We start from the raw sequence: 22,134 nt of genomic DNA on the forward strand, positions 1-22,134 counted from the left end.
AAGGAAAGGCCTTCAATTTTCCATGTTATAAGAGAAGCTAAACGTGGACGGCAGAAGCTACTCCACAATCTTCAAGACGACCGAGGACGGGTATACATCACGCAGACCGACATCAAAAATCATGTTGTCACATACTATACGAATCTTTATGCAGAGCCGGAAATCGATTCATCAATGGAAGAAATTCTTTTATCTCCCATTGCAACGACAGTTACCCCTGACGACAATGTTCACCTTCTGGAAAATGTCACGAATGAAGACCTCAAGGTTGTCATAACAGGATCACCACGTCACAAAGCGGCAGGATTAGACGGTCTCCCTGTGGAATTTTACATCCGCTTCTGGGACCTTATTGGTGAAGAATTAACAACTATGTACAATGAATTGTTGAACGGTGATCCCTTTCCAATAGACTTTACTGAAGGCATGGTCGTATTGATTCCCAAAAAAGCGCACAGCCGTTCTTTGCACGATTATCGACCCATTACATTGTTGAACACTGATTTTAAAATCCTGACTCGTCTTTTAAATCATAGGCTGAAACCCATTCTCACGACAGTTATCGGTCCGTACCAGACGAGCGTCGGCACAGGTCGGTCTATGACGACTGTTTTATGTGCCTACAGGGACGTCCTACATTTAACTTGGCTCTGTAAATGTCAACTAGGTATTATGGTTTTAGATTTTGAAAAGGCCTTTGACAGGATTAGCCATACGTTTTTAATAAACGTAATGCACAAAATGGGGTTCAATCATCAGTTCCTTCAGCTTTTACAGCACTGCATCGTTGGAACAACATCCCGAATAAAGGTTAATGGTCAACTCACTCCTCGTGTGCCCATCAAACAATCTGTTCGCCAAGGTTGCCCTCTCTCGATGTCGTTGTTTGCCATAGCTGTTGAGCCGCTGTTATTTAATCTGCATGAACAACTCGCCGGCCTCAGGGTCTTTAATGTCAAAACGGTTTGCCATGCTTATGCTGATGACATTAGCGTCATTGTAAATAACACGGATGATATTGACACGGTGCGCCGTCTGACCACACAGTACACGCATTCCTCCGGTGCGTTGATCAATACCCATAAATCTAAAATTCTTCCTCTCGGTCCAATTGATGAATCTATGGTATCCTCTTGGTTGCAACGTGTTGACAAGATTAAGCAACTTGGAATGACTCTGCTGCCGGACCCGCGTGAAATGACCACGACTAACTGGCAACTTATACTCAACACAGTTCGAGCAACGCTCCAGGAACATAAGACTAGATCTCTGAACCGTCTCCAACGAGCCCAGTTTATCAATGTGTATGTTATTAGTAAAATCTATCACATCGCCGCCGTGTTGCCAATACCCGATGACATCGCTCACAAGCTGCTTGTTGCCATCTATTGGTTTGTCTGGAGGGGCAATATCTTCAAAACTCCACTTCAAACGTTAACACTGGCTCGCCACGCAGGCGGTTTAGGCATCAAGGATGTACGCTCACAGTGTCTTGCAGTCTTCATAAATAGAACGTCCAAACTACTTCGCAGTAATCGCACTGGACTATCGAAGAGCCTCTTTACCTCCTTACTACCTCAGGATGTGCGGCCGCCAATCCATGTTGGGCGCATTAATGAACAGTTGGGATACGTCCGCGTCTATTACACGGAAATCAGTTACCTGCCTCAGTCGCCCCAACATTTTACTACCTCTACCCTTTACACGGAACTGACGAAGCGGCAGCACCAACATCCGATCGAAACAAAACATCCGGAAAAAACGTGGCGCCGTATATGGGCGAACATCAGCAACCCCATTCTGCCGTTGGACGTAGCGTCGGTATGGTATGATATTGTCAATGAAAAGATCATCACAGGCGAAAAGCTGCATAAAATAAAACTGCGTCCTACACCATACTGTACTCGTTGTCAGCTTCTAGATACCCTGGCTCACACCTTCGTTTGCAGAGAGAATGTCGTCATCTGGAACTGGACGAGGAAAAAGCTGTCGGTTATCAACAGGACGTCGGAACATACGATAACTGTGGAAGATGTGATACATCCGGATTGGCGATTGTTCCCCGCCGCGAAGAATAATAGTTACGCCTGGCTCCTTGGACATTGTGCATACTACATTGTTACCAAACATCATGCAGATCTCAGCGCCTATATTTTGTATCTTCAGGACCAACATTATCATTTGAAACAATGTCCTAAGTATAAACAGTTGTTTCAGAATTTTCTTATCTGCACTGTCCCTCCAACCTGAGAGACGTTCTACATTGGCTTACTTCCTCTCTGGAAACACAACTTTTACATACTTGCAACGCGCCAACACGTCACAGGACATGTACCCACGCCAGTCAAGGACACACAATGTTTCAAGAAGAAATGTTATATATTCTAGACGCAATTTAGTTTTTTTTTTTTTTTTTTTTTTTTTTTTTTTTTTTTTTTTTTTTTTTTTCACAGTGGCAGCGCACTGCAACATGTTAAATGAATAACTCACAAGAAGACCGTTAGTTGGTTTAATCCTAGAGGAGGAACACGGGACATCGTGGTCAGGCCTCGGGTTTCGACCCCTGACCGCCTTGCCCCTGACGCCTCCTTTTGGGAAAATAATAATTAGGCAAAAAAAAAAAAAAAAAAAAAAAAAAAAAAAAAAAAAAAAAAAAAAAAAAAAAAAGTGGTTAAGTAAAAAAAAATAAAAAAATAAAAAAAAATAAAAAAAAACAAAAAAAAAAAAAAAAAGTGGTAGAGCACTGGTCTCGTAAACTAGGGGTCGTGAGTTCGAACCTCACAGAAGGCATTCATTTTTTAAACCTTCCTGCAAGGAGCGGAGCTATCTCGAGCAGCTTCTAACACATGGCAGTACACTGAATGAAAGGGATGTTCTACAACCTATGACAAGTATTCTACTGGCCTCAGAGGTTTTCTGAATGCATAGGCAGAACATTGGTTTGTATGCATTTTGTAGTATAATGTCATGCTTGGCGATGTCATTCGTTTACGAGCCTCGCTACAGTGTGCATGCACGTTATCCATGTGAAGAGGCGTAAGCAAATGCTACCATTCTGCGAAAAAAAAAAAAAAAAAAAAAAAAAAAAAAAAAAAAAAAAAAAAAAAAAAAAGTGGTAGAATGCTCGCCTGCCACGCGGGCGGCCCGGGTTCGATTCCCGGCCGATGCATCATTTTGTTTTTTCTCCGGTAGGGGTGCTGCGTGTCTTTCGCACTCGAACTGCGTGAGCCATGAGAATGAACCGCGGGATTCCGTGTGGAAAGAACCAATCATGCAGCGCGGACGACTGCTCGTTTGGACTCCTGCGTGCTATTGTACATACTGGCGTCGGCCTAGCATCGCAAGTTGCCTGCCGCGCCGTGAATGCACGTGTAGCAACAGAAAAAATGAGCCAGGGAGTGCAGACTCTCTACCACTTGTATTCGGTACTTACCAAGATTCCAGAAGGTCTAACGATCGCCTGCCTCGGTAGCGCAGTAGGCAGCGCGTAAGTCTCATAATCTTAAGGTCGTGAGTTCGATCCTCACCCGGGGCATCTAATTTTCTGTGACTGAAGGTGGTGCTGTTGCTAGGGCGCCAACTTATTTCTTGTTTGTTATCCGCAACGTTTCAACGCTTCAGCGGGAAAATGTTTACTTCCTGTTATTGCTACATACAGCTTCCCTATTCCTCTTCTCCCAGCAGAGCATGAAGCCAAAAGCATTGCTCTGCGACGTTTGAGGTGCGCGCCTTGCCAGTCAGTATGTGCAAAGATGCTCGCAAAGAGAGCGACAATGCGACAAGCGACCGTACGAACGGTCGAATGAAACGGCCGCATCCGGTGTGGTCTAGTGGCTAGGATACCTGGCTTTCACCCAGGAGGCCCGGGTTCGATTCCCGGTACCGGAACGGAATTTTTTCCACACGAATCGTGACAAGTTTGAGCTGTCCGAGCGGCCGTTTCCCGTCCTGCTCGCAATATAGCTACTGTTTCGTGACCGTCAGCAGAATATAGACTAGGGAAGCAGACACACGACGACCATAGGAATGGTGTATGGCTTCATGCCACCTGATTCCAGCGTAGGGCTGAGCAACTGCATCTGCCGAGGCCCGTTAGCTCAGTTGGTTAGAGCGTCGTGCTAATAACGCGAAGGTCGTGGGTTCGATCCCCCCACGGGCCACTTCTCTTTTACTACTGCGAAAAGGCAGCGCCGATTTCAGCTGGCGAGTGTGATGACCAAATGATCATCACCCTGCGTGGAAGTTGACAGAGGATCCGAACCCGACTCGTCGGGAAGCACTACAGCATTCACTCGGCAATGGCCATAATATCTTGAATACACTGGTTAGAGAAAATGAAAGAAAATGTCCGATTGCCGATGCGTAACAACTTTGGCCCTTGTCAGTACTTGGGCGGGTGAGCGCATGGGAACACAGGGCAGTATTGGCAGTTTTACTTCCTATTTTTGTTTCTCCTTTGTTTTCGGAGCTACAGCCCGATTCGGCCAGGGAGACGCCACCGTGAAATGAAGGGGGCGTGCTGTGTGTCCATCGCCTCGCCTCGCCTCTCCTTACCTCTCTCAGTCGTTTCTCGTGCTTGTCGTTTTGATATAGGCCGATTTGAGAGCGTCAGCTCTCGCGTCAGCTGAGCAAAGTCGAGACAAGTCGAGACACACTAAGGGCTGGTATGCAGCGAGTAAGAGGGCGAAAAAACAATAGTTTAAGAGCGCGTGGCAAAAGTACTCATACGCGAAATTAAAAGCCTGCTGCGGTGGCCGGGAATCGAACCCGGATCAACTGCTTGGAAGGCAACTATGCTGACCATTACACCACCACCGCACAAGCGAGCGCCCCGCCACCGCGCTGAGTCGGCTTCCCGCCTGTCGGCAGCGGCCGAAGGTGATCGTACCCGGCAGGCGCATTTCGAGGCAGGCTAGGGGAGCACATCCAGACGCATTCGGACAGCGTATCCGCGCACATTTCGCATCCTTTGGCAAGAGTCGGCGCCGGCGGCGCAAGAGTACGCAGAGGACCGCGTTCTGGCGGCATCTTTAAGCAGTGCAGTGCAGGATTCAGCGTCTGCAGCATCTTCTCCACAGAATGCTACGGCGCTTGACGGCAGTCCCACTTTCCCTTGAGACATCTGCTCGGGAAGCAGCGTGAAGGTACCGCTGGCCCGAGCATCGGTGGTTCAGTGGTAGAATGCTCGCCTGCCACGCGGGCGGCCCGGGTTCGATTCCCGGCCGATGCATCATTTTGTTTTTTCTCCGGTAGGGGTGCTGCGTGTCTTTCGCACTCGAACTGCGTGAGCCATGAGAATGAACCGCGGGATTCCGTGTGGAAAGAACCAATCATGCAGCGCGGACGACTGCTCGTTTGGACTCCTGCGTGCTATTGTACATACTGGCGTCGGCCTAGCATCGCAAGTTGCCTGCCGCGCCGTGAATGCACGTGTAGCAACAGAAAAAATGAGCCAGGGAGTGCAGACTCTCTACCACTTGTATTCGGTACTTACCAAGATTCCAGAAGGTCTAACGATCGCCTGCCTCGGTAGCGCAGTAGGCAGCGCGTAAGTCTCATAATCTTAAGGTCGTGAGTTCGATCCTCACCCGGGGCATCTAATTTTCTGTGACTGAAGGTGGTGCTGTTGCTAGGGCGCCAACTTATTTCTTGTTTGTTATCCGCAACGTTTCAACGCTTCAGCGGGAAAATGTTTACTTCCTGTTATTGCTACATACAGCTTCCCTATTCCTCTTCTCCCAGCAGAGCATGAAGCCAAAAGCATTGCTCTGCGACGTTTGAGGTGCGCGCCTTGCCAGTCAGTATGTGCAAAGATGCTCGCAAAGAGAGCGACAATGCGACAAGCGACCGTACGAACGGTCGAATGAAACGGCCGCATCCGGTGTGGTCTAGTGGCTAGGATACCTGGCTTTCACCCAGGAGGCCCGGGTTCGATTCCCGGTACCGGAACGGAATTTTTTCCACACGAATCGTGACAAGTTTGAGCTGTCCGAGCGGCCGTTTCCCGTCCTGCTCGCAATATAGCTACTGTTTCGTGACCGTCAGCAGAATATAGACTAGGGAAGCAGACACACGACGACCATAGGAATGGTGTATGGCTTCATGCCACCTGATTCCAGCGTAGGGCTGAGCAACTGCATCTGCCGAGGCCCGTTAGCTCAGTTGGTTAGAGCGTCGTGCTAATAACGCGAAGGTCGTGGGTTCGATCCCCCCACGGGCCACTTCTCTTTTACTACTGCGAAAAGGCAGCGCCGATTTCAGCTGGCGAGTGTGATGACCAAATGATCATCACCCTGCGTGGAAGTTGACAGAGGATCCGAACCCGACTCGTCGGGAAGCACTACAGCATTCACTCGGCAATGGCCATAATATCTTGAATACACTGGTTAGAGAAAATGAAAGAAAATGTCCGATTGCCGATGCGTAACAACTTTGGCCCTTGTCAGTACTTGGGCGGGTGAGCGCATGGGAACACAGGGCAGTATTGGCAGTTTTACTTCCTATTTTTGTTTCTCCTTTGTTTTCGGAGCTACAGCCCGATTCGGCCAGGGAGACGCCACCGTGAAATGAAGGGGGCGTGCTGTGTGTCCATCGCCTCGCCTCGCCTCTCCTTACCTCTCTCAGTCGTTTCTCGTGCTTGTCGTTTTGATATAGGCCGATTTGAGAGCGTCAGCTCTCGCGTCAGCTGAGCAAAGTCGAGACAAGTCGAGACACACTAAGGGCTGGTATGCAGCGAGTAAGAGGGCGAAAAAACAATAGTTTAAGAGCGCGTGGCAAAAGTACTCATACGCGAAATTAAAAGCCTGCTGCGGTGGCCGGGAATCGAACCCGGATCAACTGCTTGGAAGGCAACTATGCTGACCATTACACCACCACCGCACAAGCGAGCGCCCCGCCACCGCGCTGAGTCGGCTTCCCGCCTGTCGGCAGCGGCCGAAGGTGATCGTACCCGGCAGGCGCATTTCGAGGCAGGCTAGGGGAGCACATCCAGACGCATTCGGACAGCGTATCCGCGCACATTTCGCATCCTTTGGCAAGAGTCGGCGCCGGCGGCGCAAGAGTACGCAGAGGACCGCGTTCTGGCGGCATCTTTAAGCAGTGCAGTGCAGGATTCAGCGTCTGCAGCATCTTCTCCACAGAATGCTACGGCGCTTGACGGCAGTCCCACTTTCCCTTGAGACATCTGCTCGGGAAGCAGCGTGAAGGTACCGCTGGCCCGAGCATCGGTGGTTCAGTGGTAGAATGCTCGCCTGCCACGCGGGCGGCCCGGGTTCGATTCCCGGCCGATGCATCATTTTGTTTTTTCTCCGGTAGGGGTGCTGCGTGTCTTTCGCACTCGAACTGCGTGAGCCATGAGAATGAACCGCGGGATTCCGTGTGGAAAGAACCAATCATGCAGCGCGGACGACTGCTCGTTTGGACTCCTGCGTGCTATTGTACATACTGGCGTCGGCCTAGCATCGCAAGTTGCCTGCCGCGCCGTGAATGCACGTGTAGCAACAGAAAAAATGAGCCAGGGAGTGCAGACTCTCTACCACTTGTATTCGGTACTTACCAAGATTCCAGAAGGTCTAACGATCGCCTGCCTCGGTAGCGCAGTAGGCAGCGCGTAAGTCTCATAATCTTAAGGTCGTGAGTTCGATCCTCACCCGGGGCATCTAATTTTCTGTGACTGAAGGTGGTGCTGTTGCTAGGGCGCCAACTTATTTCTTGTTTGTTATCCGCAACGTTTCAACGCTTCAGCGGGAAAATGTTTACTTCCTGTTATTGCTACATACAGCTTCCCTATTCCTCTTCTCCCAGCAGAGCATGAAGCCAAAAGCATTGCTCTGCGACGTTTGAGGTGCGCGCCTTGCCAGTCAGTATGTGCAAAGATGCTCGCAAAGAGAGCGACAATGCGACAAGCGACCGTACGAACGGTCGAATGAAACGGCCGCATCCGGTGTGGTCTAGTGGCTAGGATACCTGGCTTTCACCCAGGAGGCCCGGGTTCGATTCCCGGTACCGGAACGGAATTTTTTCCACACGAATCGTGACAAGTTTGAGCTGTCCGAGCGGCCGTTTCCCGTCCTGCTCGCAATATAGCTACTGTTTCGTGACCGTCAGCAGAATATAGACTAGGGAAGCAGACACACGACGACCATAGGAATGGTGTATGGCTTCATGCCACCTGATTCCAGCGTAGGGCTGAGCAACTGCATCTGCCGAGGCCCGTTAGCTCAGTTGGTTAGAGCGTCGTGCTAATAACGCGAAGGTCGTGGGTTCGATCCCCCCACGGGCCACTTCTCTTTTACTACTGCGAAAAGGCAGCGCCGATTTCAGCTGGCGAGTGTGATGACCAAATGATCATCACCCTGCGTGGAAGTTGACAGAGGATCCGAACCCGACTCGTCGGGAAGCACTACAGCATTCACTCGGCAATGGCCATAATATCTTGAATACACTGGTTAGAGAAAATGAAAGAAAATGTCCGATTGCCGATGCGTAACAACTTTGGCCCTTGTCAGTACTTGGGCGGGTGAGCGCATGGGAACACAGGGCAGTATTGGCAGTTTTACTTCCTATTTTTGTTTCTCCTTTGTTTTCGGAGCTACAGCCCGATTCGGCCAGGGAGACGCCACCGTGAAATGAAGGGGGCGTGCTGTGTGTCCATCGCCTCGCCTCGCCTCTCCTTACCTCTCTCAGTCGTTTCTCGTGCTTGTCGTTTTGATATAGGCCGATTTGAGAGCGTCAGCTCTCGCGTCAGCTGAGCAAAGTCGAGACAAGTCGAGACACACTAAGGGCTGGTATGCAGCGAGTAAGAGGGCGAAAAAACAATAGTTTAAGAGCGCGTGGCAAAAGTACTCATACGCGAAATTAAAAGCCTGCTGCGGTGGCCGGGAATCGAACCCGGATCAACTGCTTGGAAGGCAACTATGCTGACCATTACACCACCACCGCACAAGCGAGCGCCCCGCCACCGCGCTGAGTCGGCTTCCCGCCTGTCGGCAGCGGCCGAAGGTGATCGTACCCGGCAGGCGCATTTCGAGGCAGGCTAGGGGAGCACATCCAGACGCATTCGGACAGCGTATCCGCGCACATTTCGCATCCTTTGGCAAGAGTCGGCGCCGGCGGCGCAAGAGTACGCAGAGGACCGCGTTCTGGCGGCATCTTTAAGCAGTGCAGTGCAGGATTCAGCGTCTGCAGCATCTTCTCCACAGAATGCTACGGCGCTTGACGGCAGTCCCACTTTCCCTTGAGACATCTGCTCGGGAAGCAGCGTGAAGGTACCGCTGGCCCGAGCATCGGTGGTTCAGTGGTAGAATGCTCGCCTGCCACGCGGGCGGCCCGGGTTCGATTCCCGGCCGATGCATCATTTTGTTTTTTCTCCGGTAGGGGTGCTGCGTGTCTTTCGCACTCGAACTGCGTGAGCCATGAGAATGAACCGCGGGATTCCGTGTGGAAAGAACCAATCATGCAGCGCGGACGACTGCTCGTTTGGACTCCTGCGTGCTATTGTACATACTGGCGTCGGCCTAGCATCGCAAGTTGCCTGCCGCGCCGTGAATGCACGTGTAGCAACAGAAAAAATGAGCCAGGGAGTGCAGACTCTCTACCACTTGTATTCGGTACTTACCAAGATTCCAGAAGGTCTAACGATCGCCTGCCTCGGTAGCGCAGTAGGCAGCGCGTAAGTCTCATAATCTTAAGGTCGTGAGTTCGATCCTCACCCGGGGCATCTAATTTTCTGTGACTGAAGGTGGTGCTGTTGCTAGGGCGCCAACTTATTTCTTGTTTGTTATCCGCAACGTTTCAACGCTTCAGCGGGAAAATGTTTACTTCCTGTTATTGCTACATACAGCTTCCCTATTCCTCTTCTCCCAGCAGAGCATGAAGCCAAAAGCATTGCTCTGCGACGTTTGAGGTGCGCGCCTTGCCAGTCAGTATGTGCAAAGATGCTCGCAAAGAGAGCGACAATGCGACAAGCGACCGTACGAACGGTCGAATGAAACGGCCGCATCCGGTGTGGTCTAGTGGCTAGGATACCTGGCTTTCACCCAGGAGGCCCGGGTTCGATTCCCGGTACCGGAACGGAATTTTTTCCACACGAATCGTGACAAGTTTGAGCTGTCCGAGCGGCCGTTTCCCGTCCTGCTCGCAATATAGCTACTGTTTCGTGACCGTCAGCAGAATATAGACTAGGGAAGCAGACACACGACGACCATAGGAATGGTGTATGGCTTCATGCCACCTGATTCCAGCGTAGGGCTGAGCAACTGCATCTGCCGAGGCCCGTTAGCTCAGTTGGTTAGAGCGTCGTGCTAATAACGCGAAGGTCGTGGGTTCGATCCCCCCACGGGCCACTTCTCTTTTACTACTGCGAAAAGGCAGCGCCGATTTCAGCTGGCGAGTGTGATGACCAAATGATCATCACCCTGCGTGGAAGTTGACAGAGGATCCGAACCCGACTCGTCGGGAAGCACTACAGCATTCACTCGGCAATGGCCATAATATCTTGAATACACTGGTTAGAGAAAATGAAAGAAAATGTCCGATTGCCGATGCGTAACAACTTTGGCCCTTGTCAGTACTTGGGCGGGTGAGCGCATGGGAACACAGGGCAGTATTGGCAGTTTTACTTCCTATTTTTGTTTCTCCTTTGTTTTCGGAGCTACAGCCCGATTCGGCCAGGGAGACGCCACCGTGAAATGAAGGGGGCGTGCTGTGTGTCCATCGCCTCGCCTCGCCTCTCCTTACCTCTCTCAGTCGTTTCTCGTGCTTGTCGTTTTGATATAGGCCGATTTGAGAGCGTCAGCTCTCGCGTCAGCTGAGCAAAGTCGAGACAAGTCGAGACACACTAAGGGCTGGTATGCAGCGAGTAAGAGGGCGAAAAAACAATAGTTTAAGAGCGCGTGGCAAAAGTACTCATACGCGAAATTAAAAGCCTGCTGCGGTGGCCGGGAATCGAACCCGGATCAACTGCTTGGAAGGCAACTATGCTGACCATTACACCACCACCGCACAAGCGAGCGCCCCGCCACCGCGCTGAGTCGGCTTCCCGCCTGTCGGCAGCGGCCGAAGGTGATCGTACCCGGCAGGCGCATTTCGAGGCAGGCTAGGGGAGCACATCCAGACGCATTCGGACAGCGTATCCGCGCACATTTCGCATCCTTTGGCAAGAGTCGGCGCCGGCGGCGCAAGAGTACGCAGAGGACCGCGTTCTGGCGGCATCTTTAAGCAGTGCAGTGCAGGATTCAGCGTCTGCAGCATCTTCTCCACAGAATGCTACGGCGCTTGACGGCAGTCCCACTTTCCCTTGAGACATCTGCTCGGGAAGCAGCGTGAAGGTACCGCTGGCCCGAGCATCGGTGGTTCAGTGGTAGAATGCTCGCCTGCCACGCGGGCGGCCCGGGTTCGATTCCCGGCCGATGCATCATTTTGTTTTTTCTCCGGTAGGGGTGCTGCGTGTCTTTCGCACTCGAACTGCGTGAGCCATGAGAATGAACCGCGGGATTCCGTGTGGAAAGAACCAATCATGCAGCGCGGACGACTGCTCGTTTGGACTCCTGCGTGCTATTGTACATACTGGCGTCGGCCTAGCATCGCAAGTTGCCTGCCGCGCCGTGAATGCACGTGTAGCAACAGAAAAAATGAGCCAGGGAGTGCAGACTCTCTACCACTTGTATTCGGTACTTACCAAGATTCCAGAAGGTCTAACGATCGCCTGCCTCGGTAGCGCAGTAGGCAGCGCGTAAGTCTCATAATCTTAAGGTCGTGAGTTCGATCCTCACCCGGGGCATCTAATTTTCTGTGACTGAAGGTGGTGCTGTTGCTAGGGCGCCAACTTATTTCTTGTTTGTTATCCGCAACGTTTCAACGCTTCAGCGGGAAAATGTTTACTTCCTGTTATTGCTACATACAGCTTCCCTATTCCTCTTCTCCCAGCAGAGCATGAAGCCAAAAGCATTGCTCTGCGACGTTTGAGGTGCGCGCCTTGCCAGTCAGTATGTGCAAAGATGCTCGCAAAGAGAGCGACAATGCGACAAGCGACCGTACGAACGGTCGAATGAAACGGCCGCATCCGGTGTGGTCTAGTGGCTAGGATACCTGGCTTTCACCCAGGAGGCCCGGGTTCGATTCCCGGTACCGGAACGGAATTTTTTCCACACGAATCGTGACAAGTTTGAGCTGTCCGAGCGGCCGTTTCCCGTCCTGCTCGCAATATAGCTACTGTTTCGTGACCGTCAGCAGAATATAGACTAGGGAAGCAGACACACGACGACCATAGGAATGGTGTATGGCTTCATGCCACCTGATTCCAGCGTAGGGCTGAGCAACTGCATCTGCCGAGGCCCGTTAGCTCAGTTGGTTAGAGCGTCGTGCTAATAACGCGAAGGTCGTGGGTTCGATCCCCCCACGGGCCACTTCTCTTTTACTACTGCGAAAAGGCAGCGCCGATTTCAGCTGGCGAGTGTGATGACCAAATGATCATCACCCTGCGTGGAAGTTGACAGAGGATCCGAACCCGACTCGTCGGGAAGCACTACAGCATTCACTCGGCAATGGCCATAATATCTTGAATACACTGGTTAGAGAAAATGAAAGAAAATGTCCGATTGCCGATGCGTAACAACTTTGGCCCTTGTCAGTACTTGGGCGGGTGAGCGCATGGGAACACAGGGCAGTATTGGCAGTTTTACTTCCTATTTTTGTTTCTCCTTTGTTTTCGGAGCTACAGCCCGATTCGGCCAGGGAGACGCCACCGTGAAATGAGGGGGGCGTGCTGTGTGTCCATCGCCTCGCCTCGCCTCTCCTTACCTCTCTCAGTCGTTTCTCGTGCTTGTCGTTTTGATATAGGCCGATTTGAGAGCGTCAGCTCTCGCGTCAGCTGAGCAAAGTCGAGACAAGTCGAGACACACTAAGGGCTGGTATGCAGCGAGTAAGAGGGCGAAAAAACAATAGTTTAAGAGCGCGTGGCAAAAGTACTCATACGCGAAATTAAAAGCCTGCTGCGGTGGCCGGGAATCGAACCCGGATCAACTGCTTGGAAGGCAACTATGCTGACCATTACACCACCACCGCACAAGCGAGCGCCCCGCCACCGCGCTGAGTCGGCTTCCCGCCTGTCGGCAGCGGCCGAAGGTGATCGTACCCGGCAGGCGCATTTCGAGGCAGGCTAGGGGAGCACATCCAGACGCATTCGGACAGCGTATCCGCGCACATTTCGCATCCTTTGGCAAGAGTCGGCGCCGGCGGCGCAAGAGTACGCAGAGGACCGCGTTCTGGCGGCATCTTTAAGCAGTGCAGTGCAGGATTCAGCGTCTGCAGCATCTTCTCCACAGAATGCTACGGCGCTTGACGGCAGTCCCACTTTCCCTTGAGACATCTGCTCGGGAAGCAGCGTGAAGGTACCGCTGGCCCGAGCATCGGTGGTTCAGTGGTAGAATGCTCGCCTGCCACGCGGGCGGCCCGGGTTCGATTCCCGGCCGATGCATCATTTTGTTTTTTCTCCGGTAGGGGTGCTGCGTGTCTTTCGCACTCGAACTGCGTGAGCCATGAGAATGAACCGCGGGATTCCGTGTGGAAAGAACCAATCATGCAGCGCGGACGACTGCTCGTTTGGACTCCTGCGTGCTATTGTACATACTGGCGTCGGCCTAGCATCGCAAGTTGCCTGCCGCGCCGTGAATGCACGTGTAGCAACAGAAAAAATGAGCCAGGGAGTGCAGACTCTCTACCACTTGTATTCGGTACTTACCAAGATTCCAGAAGGTCTAACGATCGCCTGCCTCGGTAGCGCAGTAGGCAGCGCGTAAGTCTCATAATCTTAAGGTCGTGAGTTCGATCCTCACCCGGGGCATCTAATTTTCTGTGACTGAAGGTGGTGCTGTTGCTAGGGCGCCAACTTATTTCTTGTTTGTTATCCGCAACGTTTCAACGCTTCAGCGGGAAAATGTTTACTTCCTGTTATTGCTACATACAGCTTCCCTATTCCTCTTCTCCCAGCAGAGCATGAAGCCAAAAGCATTGCTCTGCGACGTTTGAGGTGCGCGCCTTGCCAGTCAGTATGTGCAAAGATGCTCGCAAAGAGAGCGACAATGCGACAAGCGACCGTACGAACGGTCGAATGAAACGGCCGCATCCGGTGTGGTCTAGTGGCTAGGATACCTGGCTTTCACCCAGGAGGCCCGGGTTCGATTCCCGGTACCGGAACGGAATTTTTCCACACGAATCGTGACAAGTTTGAGCTGTCCGAGCGGCCGTTTCCCGTCCTGCTCGCAATATAGCTACTGTTTCGTGACCGTCAGCAGAATATAGACTAGGGAAGCAGACACACGACGACCATAGGAATGGTGTATGGCTTCATGCCACCTGATTCCAGCGTAGGGCTGAGCAACTGCATCTGCCGAGGCCCGTTAGCTCAGTTGGTTAGAGCGTCGTGCTAATAACGCGAAGGTCGTGGGTTCGATCCCCCCACGGGCCACTTCTCTTTTACTACTGCGAAAAGGCAGCGCCGATTTCAGCTGGCGAGTGTGATGACCAAATGATCATCACCCTGCGTGGAAGTTGACAGAGGATCCGAACCCGACTCGTCGGGAAGCACTACAGCATTCACTCGGCAATGGCCATAATATCTTGAATACACTGGTTAGAGAAAATGAAAGAAAATGTCCGGATTGCCGATGCGTAACAACTTTGGCCCTTGTCAGTACTTGGGCGGGTGAGCGCATGGGAACACAGGGCAGTATTGGCAGTTTTACTTCCTATTTTTGTTTCTCCTTTGTTTTCGGAGCTACAGCCCGAATTCGGCCAGGGAGACGCCACCGTGAAATGACGGGGGCGTGCTGTGTGTCCATCGCCTCGCCTCGCCTCTCCTTACCTCTCTCAGTCGTTTCTCGTGCTTGTCGTTTTGATATAGGCCGATTTGAGAGCGTCAGCTCTCGCGTCAGCTGAGCAAAGTCGAGACAAGTCGAGACACACTAAGGGCTGGTATGCAGCGAGTAAGAGGGCGAAAAAACAATAGTTTAAGAGCGCGTGGCAAAAGTACTCATACGCGAAATTAAAAGCCTGCTGCGGTGGCCGGGAATCGAACCCGGATCAACTGCTTGGAAGGCAACTATGCTGACCATTACACCACCACCGCACAAGCGAGCGCCCCGCCACCGCGCTGAGTCGGCTTCCCGCCTGTCGGCAGCGGCCGAAGGTGATCGTACCCGGCAGGCGCATTTCGAGGCAGGCTAGGGGAGCACATCCAGACGCATTCGGACAGCGTATCCGCGCACATTTCGCATCCTTTGGCAAGAGTCGGCGCCGGCGGCGCAAGAGTACGCAGAGGACCGCGTTCTGGCGGCATCTTTAAGCAGTGCAGTGCAGGATTTCAGCGTCTGCAGCATCTTTCTCCACAGAATGCTACGGCGCTTGACGGCAGTCCACTTTCCCTTGGAGACATCTGCTCGGGAAGCAGCGTGAAGGTACCGCTGGCCCGAGCATGGGTGGTTCAGTGGTAGAATGCTCGCCTGCCACGCGGGCGGCCCGGGTTCGATTCCCGGCCGATGCATCATTTTGTTTTTTCTCCGGTAGGGGTGCTGCGTGTCTTTCGCACTCGAACTGCGTGAGCCATGAGAATGACCGCGGGATTCCGTGTGGAAAGAACCAATCATGCAGCGCGGACGACTGCTCGTTTGGACTCTGCGTGCTATTGTACATACTGGCGTTCGGCCTTAGCATCGCAAGTTGCCTGCCGCGCCCGTGAATGCACGTGTAGCAACAGAAAAAATGAGCCAGGGAGTGCAGACTCTCTACCACTTGTATTCGGTACTTACCAAGATTCCAGAAGGTCTAACGATCGCCTGCCTCGGTAGCGCAGTAGGCAGCGCGTAAGTCTCATAATCTTAAGGTCGTGAGTTCGATCCTCACCGGGGCATCTAATTTTCTGTGACTGAAGGTGGTGCTGTTGCTAGGGCGCCAACTTATTTCTTGTTTGTTATCCGCAACGTTTTCAACGCTTCAGCGGGAAAATGTTTTACTTCCTGTTATTGCTACATACAGCTTCCCTATTCCTCTTCTCCCAGCAGAGCATGAAGCCAAAAGCATTGCTCTGCGACGTTTGAGGTGCGCGCCTTGCCAGTCAGTATGTGCAAAGATGCTCGCAGAAGAGGTGCGACAATGCGACAAGCGACCGTACGAACGGTCGAATGAAACGGCCGCATCCGTGTGGTCTAGTGGCTAGGATACCTGGCTTTCACCCAGGAGGCCCGGGTTCGATTCCCGGTACCGGAACGGAATTTTTTCCACACGAATCGTGACAAGTTTGAGCTGTCCGAGCGGCCGTTTCCCGTCCTGCTCGCAATATAGCTACTGTTTCGTGACCGTCAGCAGATATAGACTAGGGGAAGCAGACACACGACGGACCATAGGAATGGTGTATGGCTTCATGCCACCTGATTCCAGCGTAGGGCTGAGCAACTGCAATCTGCCGAGGCCCGTTAGCTCAGTTGGTTTAGAGGCGTCGTGCTAATAACGCGAAGGTCGTGGGTTCGATCCCCCCACGGGCCACTTCTCTTTTACTACTGCGAAAAGGCAGCGGCCGATTTCAGCTGGCGAGTGTGATGACCAAATGATCATCACCCTGCGTGGAAGTTGACAGAGGATCCGAACCCGACTCGTCGGGAAGCACTACAGCATTCACTCGGCAATGGCCATAATATCTTGAATACACTGGTTAGAGAAAATGTCCGATTGCCGATGCGTAACAACTTTGGCCCTTGTCAGTACTTGGGCGGTGGAGCGCATGGGAACACAGGGCAGTATTGGCAGTTTTACTTCCTATTTTTGTTTCTCCTTTGTTTTCGGAGCTACAGCCCGATTCGGCCAGGGAGACGCCACCGTGAAATGAAGGGGGGGCGTGCTGTGTGTCCATCGCCTCGCCTCGCCTCTCCTTACCTCTCTCAGTCGTTTCTCGTGCTTGTCGTTTTGATATAGGCCGATTTGAGAGCGTCCAGCTCTCGCGTCAGCTGAGCAAAGTCGAGACAAGTCGAGACACACTAAGGGCTGGTATGCAGCGAGTAAGAGGGCGAAAAAACAATAGTTTAAGAGCGCGTGGCAAAAAGTACTCATACGCGAAATTAAAAGCCTGCTGCGGTGGCCGGGAATCGAACCCGGATCAACTGCTTGGAAGGCAACTATGCTGACCATTACACCACCACCGCACAAGCGAGCGCCCCGCCACCGCGCTGAGTCGGCTTCCCGCCTGTCGGCAGCGGCCGAAGGTGATCGTACCCGGCAGGCGCATTTCGAGGCAGGCTAGGGGAGCACATCCAGACGCATTCGGACAGCGTATCCGCGCACATTTCGCATCCTTTGGCAAGAGTCGGCGCCGGCGGCGCAAGAGTACGCAGAGGCACCGCGTTCTGGCGGCATCTTTAAGCAGTGCAGTGCAGGATTCAGCGTCTGCAGCATCTTCTCCACAGAATGCTACGGCGCTTGACGGCGAGTCCCACTTTCCCTTGAGACATCTGCTCGGGAAGCAGCGTGAAGGTACCGCTGGCCCGAGCATCGGTGGTTCAGTGGTAGAATGCTCGCCTGCCACGCGGGCGGCCCGGGTTCGATTCCCGGCCGATGCATCATTTTGTTTTTTCTCCGGTAGGGGTGCTGCTGCGTGTCTTTCGCACTCGAACTGCGTGAGCCATGAGAATGAACCGCGGGATTCCGTGTGGAAAGAACCAATCATGCAGCGCGGACGACTGCTCGTTTGGACTCCTGCGTGCTATTGTACATACTGGCGTCGGCCTAGCATCGCAAGTTGCCTGCCGCGCCGTGAATGCACGTGTAGCAACAGAAAAAATGAGCCAGGGAGTGCAGACTCTCTACCACTTGTATTCGGTACTTACCAAGATTCCAGAAGGTCTAACGATCGCCTGCCTCGGTAGCGCAGTAGGCAGCGCGTAAGTCTCATAATCTTAAGGTCGTGAGTTCGATCCTCACCCGGGGCATCTAATTTTCTGTGACTGAAGGTGGTGCTGTTGCTAGGGCGCCAACTTATTTCTTGTTTGTTATCCGCAACGTTTCAACGCTTCAGCGGGAAAATGTTTACTTCCTGTTATTGCTACATACAGCTTCCCTATTCCTCTTCTCCCAGCAGAGCATGAAGCCAAAAGCATTGCTCTGCGACGTTTGAGGTGCGCGCCTTGCCAGTCAGTATGTGCAAAGATGCTCGCAAAGAGAGCGACAATGCGACAAGCGACCGTACGAACGGTCGAATGAAACGGCCGCATCCGGTGTGGTCTAGTGGCTAGGATACCTGGCTTTCACCCAGGAGGCCCGGGTTCGATTCCCGGTACCGGAACGGAATTTTTTCCACACGAATCGTGACAAGTTTGAGCTGTCCGAGCGGCCGTTTCCCGTCCTGCTCGCAATATAGCTACTGTTTCGTGACCGTCAGCAGAATATAGACTAGGGAAGCAGACACACGACGACCATAGGAATGGTGTATGGCTTCATGCCACCTGATTCCAGCGTAGGGCTGAGCAACTGCATCTGCCGAGGCCCGTTAGCTCAGTTGGTTAGAGCGTCGTGCTAATAACGCGAAGGTCGTGGGTTCGATCCCCCCACGGGCCACTTCTCCTTTACTACTGCGAAAAGGCAGCGCCGATTTCAGCTGGCGAGTGTGATGACCAAATGATTATCACCCTGCGTGGAAGTTGACAGAGGATCCGAACCCGACTCGTCGGGAAGCACTACAGCATTCACTCGGCAATGGCCATAATATCTTGAATACACTGGTTAGAGAAAATGAAAGAAAATGTCCGATTGCCGATGCGTAACAACTTTGGCCCTTGTCAGTACTTGGGCGGGTGAGCGCATGGGAACACAGGGCAGTATTGGCAGTTTTACTTCCTATTTTTGTTTCTCCTTTGTTTTCGGAGCTACAGCCCGATTCGGCCAGGGAGACGCCACCGTGAAATGAAGGGGGCGTGCTGTGTGTCCATCGCCTCGCCTCGCCTCTCCTTACCTCTCTCAGTCGTTTCTCGTGCTTGTCGTTTTGATATAGGCCGATTTGAGAGCGTCAGCTCTCGCGTCAGCTGAGCAAAGTCGAGACAAGTCGAGACACACTAAGGGCTGGTATGCAGCGAGTAAGAGGGCGAAAAAACAATAGTTTAAGAGCGCGTGGCAAAAGTACTCATACGCGAAATTAAAAGCCTGCTGCGGTGGCCGGGAATCGAACCCGGATCAACTGCTTGGAAGGCAACTATGCTGACCATTACACCACCACCGCACAAGCGAGCGCCCCGCCACCGCGCTGAGTCGGCTTCCCGCCTGTCGGCAGCGGCCGAAGGTGATCGTACCCGGCAGGCGCATTTCGAGGCAGGCTAGGGGAGCACATCCAGACGCATTCGGACAGCGTATCCGCGCACATTTCGCATCCTTTGGCAAGAGTCGGCGCCGGCGGCGCAAGAGTACGCAGAGGACCGCGTTCTGGCGGCATCTTTAAGCAGTGCAGTGCAGGATTCAGCGTCTGCAGCATCTTCTCCACAGAATGCTACGGCGCTTGACGGCAGTCCCACTTTCCCTTGAGACATCTGCTCGGGAAGCAGCGTGAAGGTACCGCTGGCCCGAGCATCGGTGGTTCAGTGGTAGAATGCTCGCCTGCCACGCGGGCGGCCCGGGTTCGATTCCCGGCCGATGCATCATTTTGTTTTTTCTCCGGTAGGGGTGCTGCGTGTCTTTCGCACTCGAACTGCGTGAGCCATGAGAATGAACCGCGGGATTCCGTGTGGAAAGAACCAATCATGCAGCGCGGACGACTGCTCGTTTGGACTCCTGCGTGCTATTGTACATACTGGCGTCGGCCTAGCATCGCAAGTTGCCTGCCGCGCCGTGAATGCACGTGTAGCAACAGAAAAAATGAGCCAGGGAGTGCAGACTCTCTACCACTTGTATTCGGTACTTACCAAGATTCCAGAAGGTCTAACGATCGCCTGCCTCGGTAGCGCAGTAGGCAGCGCGTAAGTCTTATAATCTTAAGGTCGTGAGTTCGATCCTCACCCGGGGCATCTAATTTTCTGTGACTGAAGGTGGTGCTGTTGCTAGGGCGCCAACTTATTTCTTGTTTGTTATCCGCAACGTTTCAACGCTTCAGCGGGAAAATGTTTACTTCCTGTTATTGCTACATACAGCTTCCCTATTCCTCTTCTCCCAGCAGAGCATGAAGCCAAAAGCATTGCTCTGCGACGTTTGAGGTGCGCGCCTTGCCAGTCAGTATGTGCAAAGATGCTCGCAAAGAGAGCGACAATGCGACAAGCGACCGTACGAACGGTCGAATGAAACGGCCGCATCCGGTGTGGTCTAGTGGCTAGGATACCTGGCTTTCACCCAGGAGGCCCGGGTTCGATTCCCGGTACCGGAACGGAATTTTTTCCACACGAATCGTGACAAGTTTGAGCTGTCCGAGCGGCCGTTTCCCGTCCTGCTCGCAATATAGCTACTGTTTCGTGACCGTCAGCAGAATATAGACTAGGGAAGCAGACACACGACGACCATAGGAATGGTGTATGGCTTCATGCCACCTGATTCCAGCGTAGGGCTGAGCAACTGCATCTGCCGAGGCCCGTTAGCTCAGTTGGTTAGAGCGTCGTGCTAATAACGCGAAGGTCGTGGGTTCGATCCCCCCACGGGCCACTTCTCTTTTACTACTGCGAAAAGGCAGCGCCGATTTCAGCTGGCGAGTGTGATGACCAAATGATCATCACCCTGCGTGGAAGTTGACAGAGGATCCGAACCCGACTCGTCGGGAAGCACTACAGCATTCACTCGGCAATGGCCATAATATCTTGAATACACTGGTTAGAGAAAATGAAAGAAAATGTCCGATTGCCGATGCGTAACAACTTTGGCCCTTGTCAGTACTTGGGCGGGTGAGCGCATGGGAACACAGGGCAGTATTGGCAGTTTTACTTCCTATTTTTGTTTCTCCTTTGTTTTCGGAGCTACAGCCCGATTCGGCCAGGGAGACGCCACCGTGAAATGAAGGGGGCGTGCTGTGTGTCCATCGCCTCGCCTCGCCTCTCCTTACCTCTCTCAGTCGTTTCTCGTGCTTGTCGTTTTGATATAGGCCGATTTGAGAGCGTCAGCTCTCGCGTCAGCTGAGCAAAGTCGAGACAAGTCGAGACACACTAAGGGCTGGTATGCAGCGAGTAAGAGGGCGAAAAAACAATAGTTTAAGAGCGCGTGGCAAAAGTACTCATACGCGAAATTAAAAGCCTGCTGCGGTGGCCGGGAATCGAACCCGGATCAACTGCTTGGAAGGCAACTATGCTGACCATTACACCACCACCGCACAATGCGAGCGCCCCGCCACCGCGCTGAGTCGGCTTCCCGCCTGTCGGCAGCGGCCGAAGGTGATCGTACCCGGCAGGCGCATTTCGAGGCAGGCTAGGGGAGCACATCCAGACGCATTCGGACAGCGTATCCGCGCACATTTCGCATCCTTTGGCAAGAGTCGGCGCCGGCGGCGCAAGAGTACGCAGAGGACCGCGTTCTGGCGGCATCTTTAAGCAGTGCAGTGCAGGATTCAGCGTCTGCAGCATCTTCTCCACAGAATGCTACGGCGCTTGACGGCAGTCCCACTTTCCCTTGAGACATCTGCTCGGGAAGCAGCGTGAAGGTACCGCTGGCCCGAGCATCGGTGGTTCAGTGGTAGAATGCTCGCCTGCCACGCGGGCGGCCCGGGTTCGATTCCCGGCCGATGCATCATTTTGTTTTTTCTCCGGTAGGGGTGCTGCGTGTCTTTCGCACTCGAACTGCGTGAGCCATGAGAATGAACCGCGGGATTCCGTGTGGAAAGAACCAATCATGCAGCGCGGACGACTGCTCGTTTGGACTCCTGCGTGCTATTGTACATACTGGCGTCGGCCTAGCATCGCAAGTTGCCTGCCGCGCCGTGAATGCACGTGTAGCAACAGAAAAAATGAGCCAGGGAGTGCGACTCTCTACCACTTGTATTCGGTACTTACCAAGATTCCAGAAGGTCTAACGATCGCCTGCCTCGGTAGCGCAGTAGGCAGCGCGTAAGTCTCATAATCTTAAGGTCGTGAGTTCGATCCTCACCCGGGGCATCTAATTTTCTGTGACTGAAGGTGGTGCTGTTGCTAGGGC

General features: G+C 52.9%; 45 non-coding genes across 45 annotated transcripts; 36 read left to right on the forward strand and 9 right to left on the reverse strand.

The window, feature by feature from the left end:
- Positions 1–3,462: 3,462 nt before the first annotated feature.
- Positions 3,463–3,535, forward strand: Trnam-cau. Its single transcript has one exon. It is a non-coding gene; the product is annotated as a tRNA-Met (tRNA).
- Positions 3,536–3,816: 281 nt separating this feature from the next.
- On the forward strand, positions 3,817–3,888 carry Trnae-uuc. Its single transcript has one exon. It is a non-coding gene; the product is annotated as a tRNA-Glu (tRNA).
- Positions 3,889–4,086: 198 nt separating this feature from the next.
- Trnai-aau lies at positions 4,087–4,160 on the forward strand. Its single transcript has one exon. It is a non-coding gene; the product is annotated as a tRNA-Ile (tRNA).
- A 586-nt stretch (positions 4,161–4,746) lies between these two features.
- On the reverse strand, positions 4,747–4,818 carry Trnag-ucc. Its single transcript has one exon. It is a non-coding gene; the product is annotated as a tRNA-Gly (tRNA).
- Positions 4,819–5,159: 341 nt separating this feature from the next.
- Trnag-gcc lies at positions 5,160–5,230 on the forward strand. Its single transcript has one exon. It is a non-coding gene; the product is annotated as a tRNA-Gly (tRNA).
- Positions 5,231–5,523: 293 nt separating this feature from the next.
- Trnam-cau lies at positions 5,524–5,596 on the forward strand. Its single transcript has one exon. It is a non-coding gene; the product is annotated as a tRNA-Met (tRNA).
- A 281-nt stretch (positions 5,597–5,877) lies between these two features.
- Trnae-uuc lies at positions 5,878–5,949 on the forward strand. Its single transcript has one exon. It is a non-coding gene; the product is annotated as a tRNA-Glu (tRNA).
- Positions 5,950–6,147: 198 nt separating this feature from the next.
- On the forward strand, positions 6,148–6,221 carry Trnai-aau. Its single transcript has one exon. It is a non-coding gene; the product is annotated as a tRNA-Ile (tRNA).
- Positions 6,222–6,807: 586 nt separating this feature from the next.
- On the reverse strand, positions 6,808–6,879 carry Trnag-ucc. Its single transcript has one exon. It is a non-coding gene; the product is annotated as a tRNA-Gly (tRNA).
- Positions 6,880–7,220: 341 nt separating this feature from the next.
- Positions 7,221–7,291, forward strand: Trnag-gcc. Its single transcript has one exon. It is a non-coding gene; the product is annotated as a tRNA-Gly (tRNA).
- Positions 7,292–7,584: 293 nt separating this feature from the next.
- Positions 7,585–7,657, forward strand: Trnam-cau. Its single transcript has one exon. It is a non-coding gene; the product is annotated as a tRNA-Met (tRNA).
- Positions 7,658–7,938: 281 nt separating this feature from the next.
- On the forward strand, positions 7,939–8,010 carry Trnae-uuc. The gene has a single exon. It is a non-coding gene; the product is annotated as a tRNA-Glu (tRNA).
- A 198-nt stretch (positions 8,011–8,208) lies between these two features.
- Positions 8,209–8,282, forward strand: Trnai-aau. Its single transcript has one exon. It is a non-coding gene; the product is annotated as a tRNA-Ile (tRNA).
- Positions 8,283–8,868: 586 nt separating this feature from the next.
- Trnag-ucc lies at positions 8,869–8,940 on the reverse strand. Its single transcript has one exon. It is a non-coding gene; the product is annotated as a tRNA-Gly (tRNA).
- Positions 8,941–9,281: 341 nt separating this feature from the next.
- Positions 9,282–9,352, forward strand: Trnag-gcc. The gene has a single exon. It is a non-coding gene; the product is annotated as a tRNA-Gly (tRNA).
- A 293-nt stretch (positions 9,353–9,645) lies between these two features.
- Positions 9,646–9,718, forward strand: Trnam-cau. The gene has a single exon. It is a non-coding gene; the product is annotated as a tRNA-Met (tRNA).
- A 281-nt stretch (positions 9,719–9,999) lies between these two features.
- Positions 10,000–10,071, forward strand: Trnae-uuc. The gene has a single exon. It is a non-coding gene; the product is annotated as a tRNA-Glu (tRNA).
- Positions 10,072–10,269: 198 nt separating this feature from the next.
- Positions 10,270–10,343, forward strand: Trnai-aau. The gene has a single exon. It is a non-coding gene; the product is annotated as a tRNA-Ile (tRNA).
- A 586-nt stretch (positions 10,344–10,929) lies between these two features.
- Trnag-ucc lies at positions 10,930–11,001 on the reverse strand. The gene has a single exon. It is a non-coding gene; the product is annotated as a tRNA-Gly (tRNA).
- A 341-nt stretch (positions 11,002–11,342) lies between these two features.
- Positions 11,343–11,413, forward strand: Trnag-gcc. The gene has a single exon. It is a non-coding gene; the product is annotated as a tRNA-Gly (tRNA).
- A 293-nt stretch (positions 11,414–11,706) lies between these two features.
- Trnam-cau lies at positions 11,707–11,779 on the forward strand. The gene has a single exon. It is a non-coding gene; the product is annotated as a tRNA-Met (tRNA).
- A 281-nt stretch (positions 11,780–12,060) lies between these two features.
- Positions 12,061–12,132, forward strand: Trnae-uuc. Its single transcript has one exon. It is a non-coding gene; the product is annotated as a tRNA-Glu (tRNA).
- Positions 12,133–12,330: 198 nt separating this feature from the next.
- Trnai-aau lies at positions 12,331–12,404 on the forward strand. Its single transcript has one exon. It is a non-coding gene; the product is annotated as a tRNA-Ile (tRNA).
- A 586-nt stretch (positions 12,405–12,990) lies between these two features.
- Trnag-ucc lies at positions 12,991–13,062 on the reverse strand. The gene has a single exon. It is a non-coding gene; the product is annotated as a tRNA-Gly (tRNA).
- A 341-nt stretch (positions 13,063–13,403) lies between these two features.
- On the forward strand, positions 13,404–13,474 carry Trnag-gcc. Its single transcript has one exon. It is a non-coding gene; the product is annotated as a tRNA-Gly (tRNA).
- Positions 13,475–13,767: 293 nt separating this feature from the next.
- Trnam-cau lies at positions 13,768–13,840 on the forward strand. Its single transcript has one exon. It is a non-coding gene; the product is annotated as a tRNA-Met (tRNA).
- Positions 13,841–14,121: 281 nt separating this feature from the next.
- On the forward strand, positions 14,122–14,193 carry Trnae-uuc. Its single transcript has one exon. It is a non-coding gene; the product is annotated as a tRNA-Glu (tRNA).
- Positions 14,194–14,390: 197 nt separating this feature from the next.
- Trnai-aau lies at positions 14,391–14,464 on the forward strand. Its single transcript has one exon. It is a non-coding gene; the product is annotated as a tRNA-Ile (tRNA).
- Positions 14,465–15,052: 588 nt separating this feature from the next.
- Positions 15,053–15,124, reverse strand: Trnag-ucc. The gene has a single exon. It is a non-coding gene; the product is annotated as a tRNA-Gly (tRNA).
- A 343-nt stretch (positions 15,125–15,467) lies between these two features.
- On the forward strand, positions 15,468–15,538 carry Trnag-gcc. Its single transcript has one exon. It is a non-coding gene; the product is annotated as a tRNA-Gly (tRNA).
- A 645-nt stretch (positions 15,539–16,183) lies between these two features.
- On the forward strand, positions 16,184–16,260 carry Trnae-uuc. Its single transcript has one exon. It is a non-coding gene; the product is annotated as a tRNA-Glu (tRNA).
- Positions 16,261–16,460: 200 nt separating this feature from the next.
- Positions 16,461–16,536, forward strand: Trnai-aau. The gene has a single exon. It is a non-coding gene; the product is annotated as a tRNA-Ile (tRNA).
- A 581-nt stretch (positions 16,537–17,117) lies between these two features.
- On the reverse strand, positions 17,118–17,189 carry Trnag-ucc. Its single transcript has one exon. It is a non-coding gene; the product is annotated as a tRNA-Gly (tRNA).
- A 343-nt stretch (positions 17,190–17,532) lies between these two features.
- Trnag-gcc lies at positions 17,533–17,603 on the forward strand. The gene has a single exon. It is a non-coding gene; the product is annotated as a tRNA-Gly (tRNA).
- Positions 17,604–17,899: 296 nt separating this feature from the next.
- On the forward strand, positions 17,900–17,972 carry Trnam-cau. The gene has a single exon. It is a non-coding gene; the product is annotated as a tRNA-Met (tRNA).
- Positions 17,973–18,253: 281 nt separating this feature from the next.
- Trnae-uuc lies at positions 18,254–18,325 on the forward strand. Its single transcript has one exon. It is a non-coding gene; the product is annotated as a tRNA-Glu (tRNA).
- Positions 18,326–18,523: 198 nt separating this feature from the next.
- Positions 18,524–18,597, forward strand: Trnai-aau. The gene has a single exon. It is a non-coding gene; the product is annotated as a tRNA-Ile (tRNA).
- Positions 18,598–19,183: 586 nt separating this feature from the next.
- Trnag-ucc lies at positions 19,184–19,255 on the reverse strand. Its single transcript has one exon. It is a non-coding gene; the product is annotated as a tRNA-Gly (tRNA).
- A 341-nt stretch (positions 19,256–19,596) lies between these two features.
- Positions 19,597–19,667, forward strand: Trnag-gcc. Its single transcript has one exon. It is a non-coding gene; the product is annotated as a tRNA-Gly (tRNA).
- A 293-nt stretch (positions 19,668–19,960) lies between these two features.
- On the forward strand, positions 19,961–20,033 carry Trnai-uau. Its single transcript has one exon. It is a non-coding gene; the product is annotated as a tRNA-Ile (tRNA).
- A 281-nt stretch (positions 20,034–20,314) lies between these two features.
- On the forward strand, positions 20,315–20,386 carry Trnae-uuc. Its single transcript has one exon. It is a non-coding gene; the product is annotated as a tRNA-Glu (tRNA).
- Positions 20,387–20,584: 198 nt separating this feature from the next.
- Positions 20,585–20,658, forward strand: Trnai-aau. The gene has a single exon. It is a non-coding gene; the product is annotated as a tRNA-Ile (tRNA).
- A 586-nt stretch (positions 20,659–21,244) lies between these two features.
- On the reverse strand, positions 21,245–21,316 carry Trnag-ucc. The gene has a single exon. It is a non-coding gene; the product is annotated as a tRNA-Gly (tRNA).
- A 342-nt stretch (positions 21,317–21,658) lies between these two features.
- Trnag-gcc lies at positions 21,659–21,729 on the forward strand. The gene has a single exon. It is a non-coding gene; the product is annotated as a tRNA-Gly (tRNA).
- Positions 21,730–22,021: 292 nt separating this feature from the next.
- Trnam-cau lies at positions 22,022–22,094 on the forward strand. The gene has a single exon. It is a non-coding gene; the product is annotated as a tRNA-Met (tRNA).
- The last annotated feature ends 40 nt before the right edge of the window (positions 22,095–22,134 follow it).

This window comes from Schistocerca americana, unplaced genomic scaffold, assembly GCF_021461395.2.
Source record: "Schistocerca americana isolate TAMUIC-IGC-003095 unplaced genomic scaffold, iqSchAmer2.1 HiC_scaffold_116, whole genome shotgun sequence".
Lineage (NCBI taxonomy): Eukaryota > Metazoa > Arthropoda > Insecta > Orthoptera > Acrididae > Schistocerca > Schistocerca americana.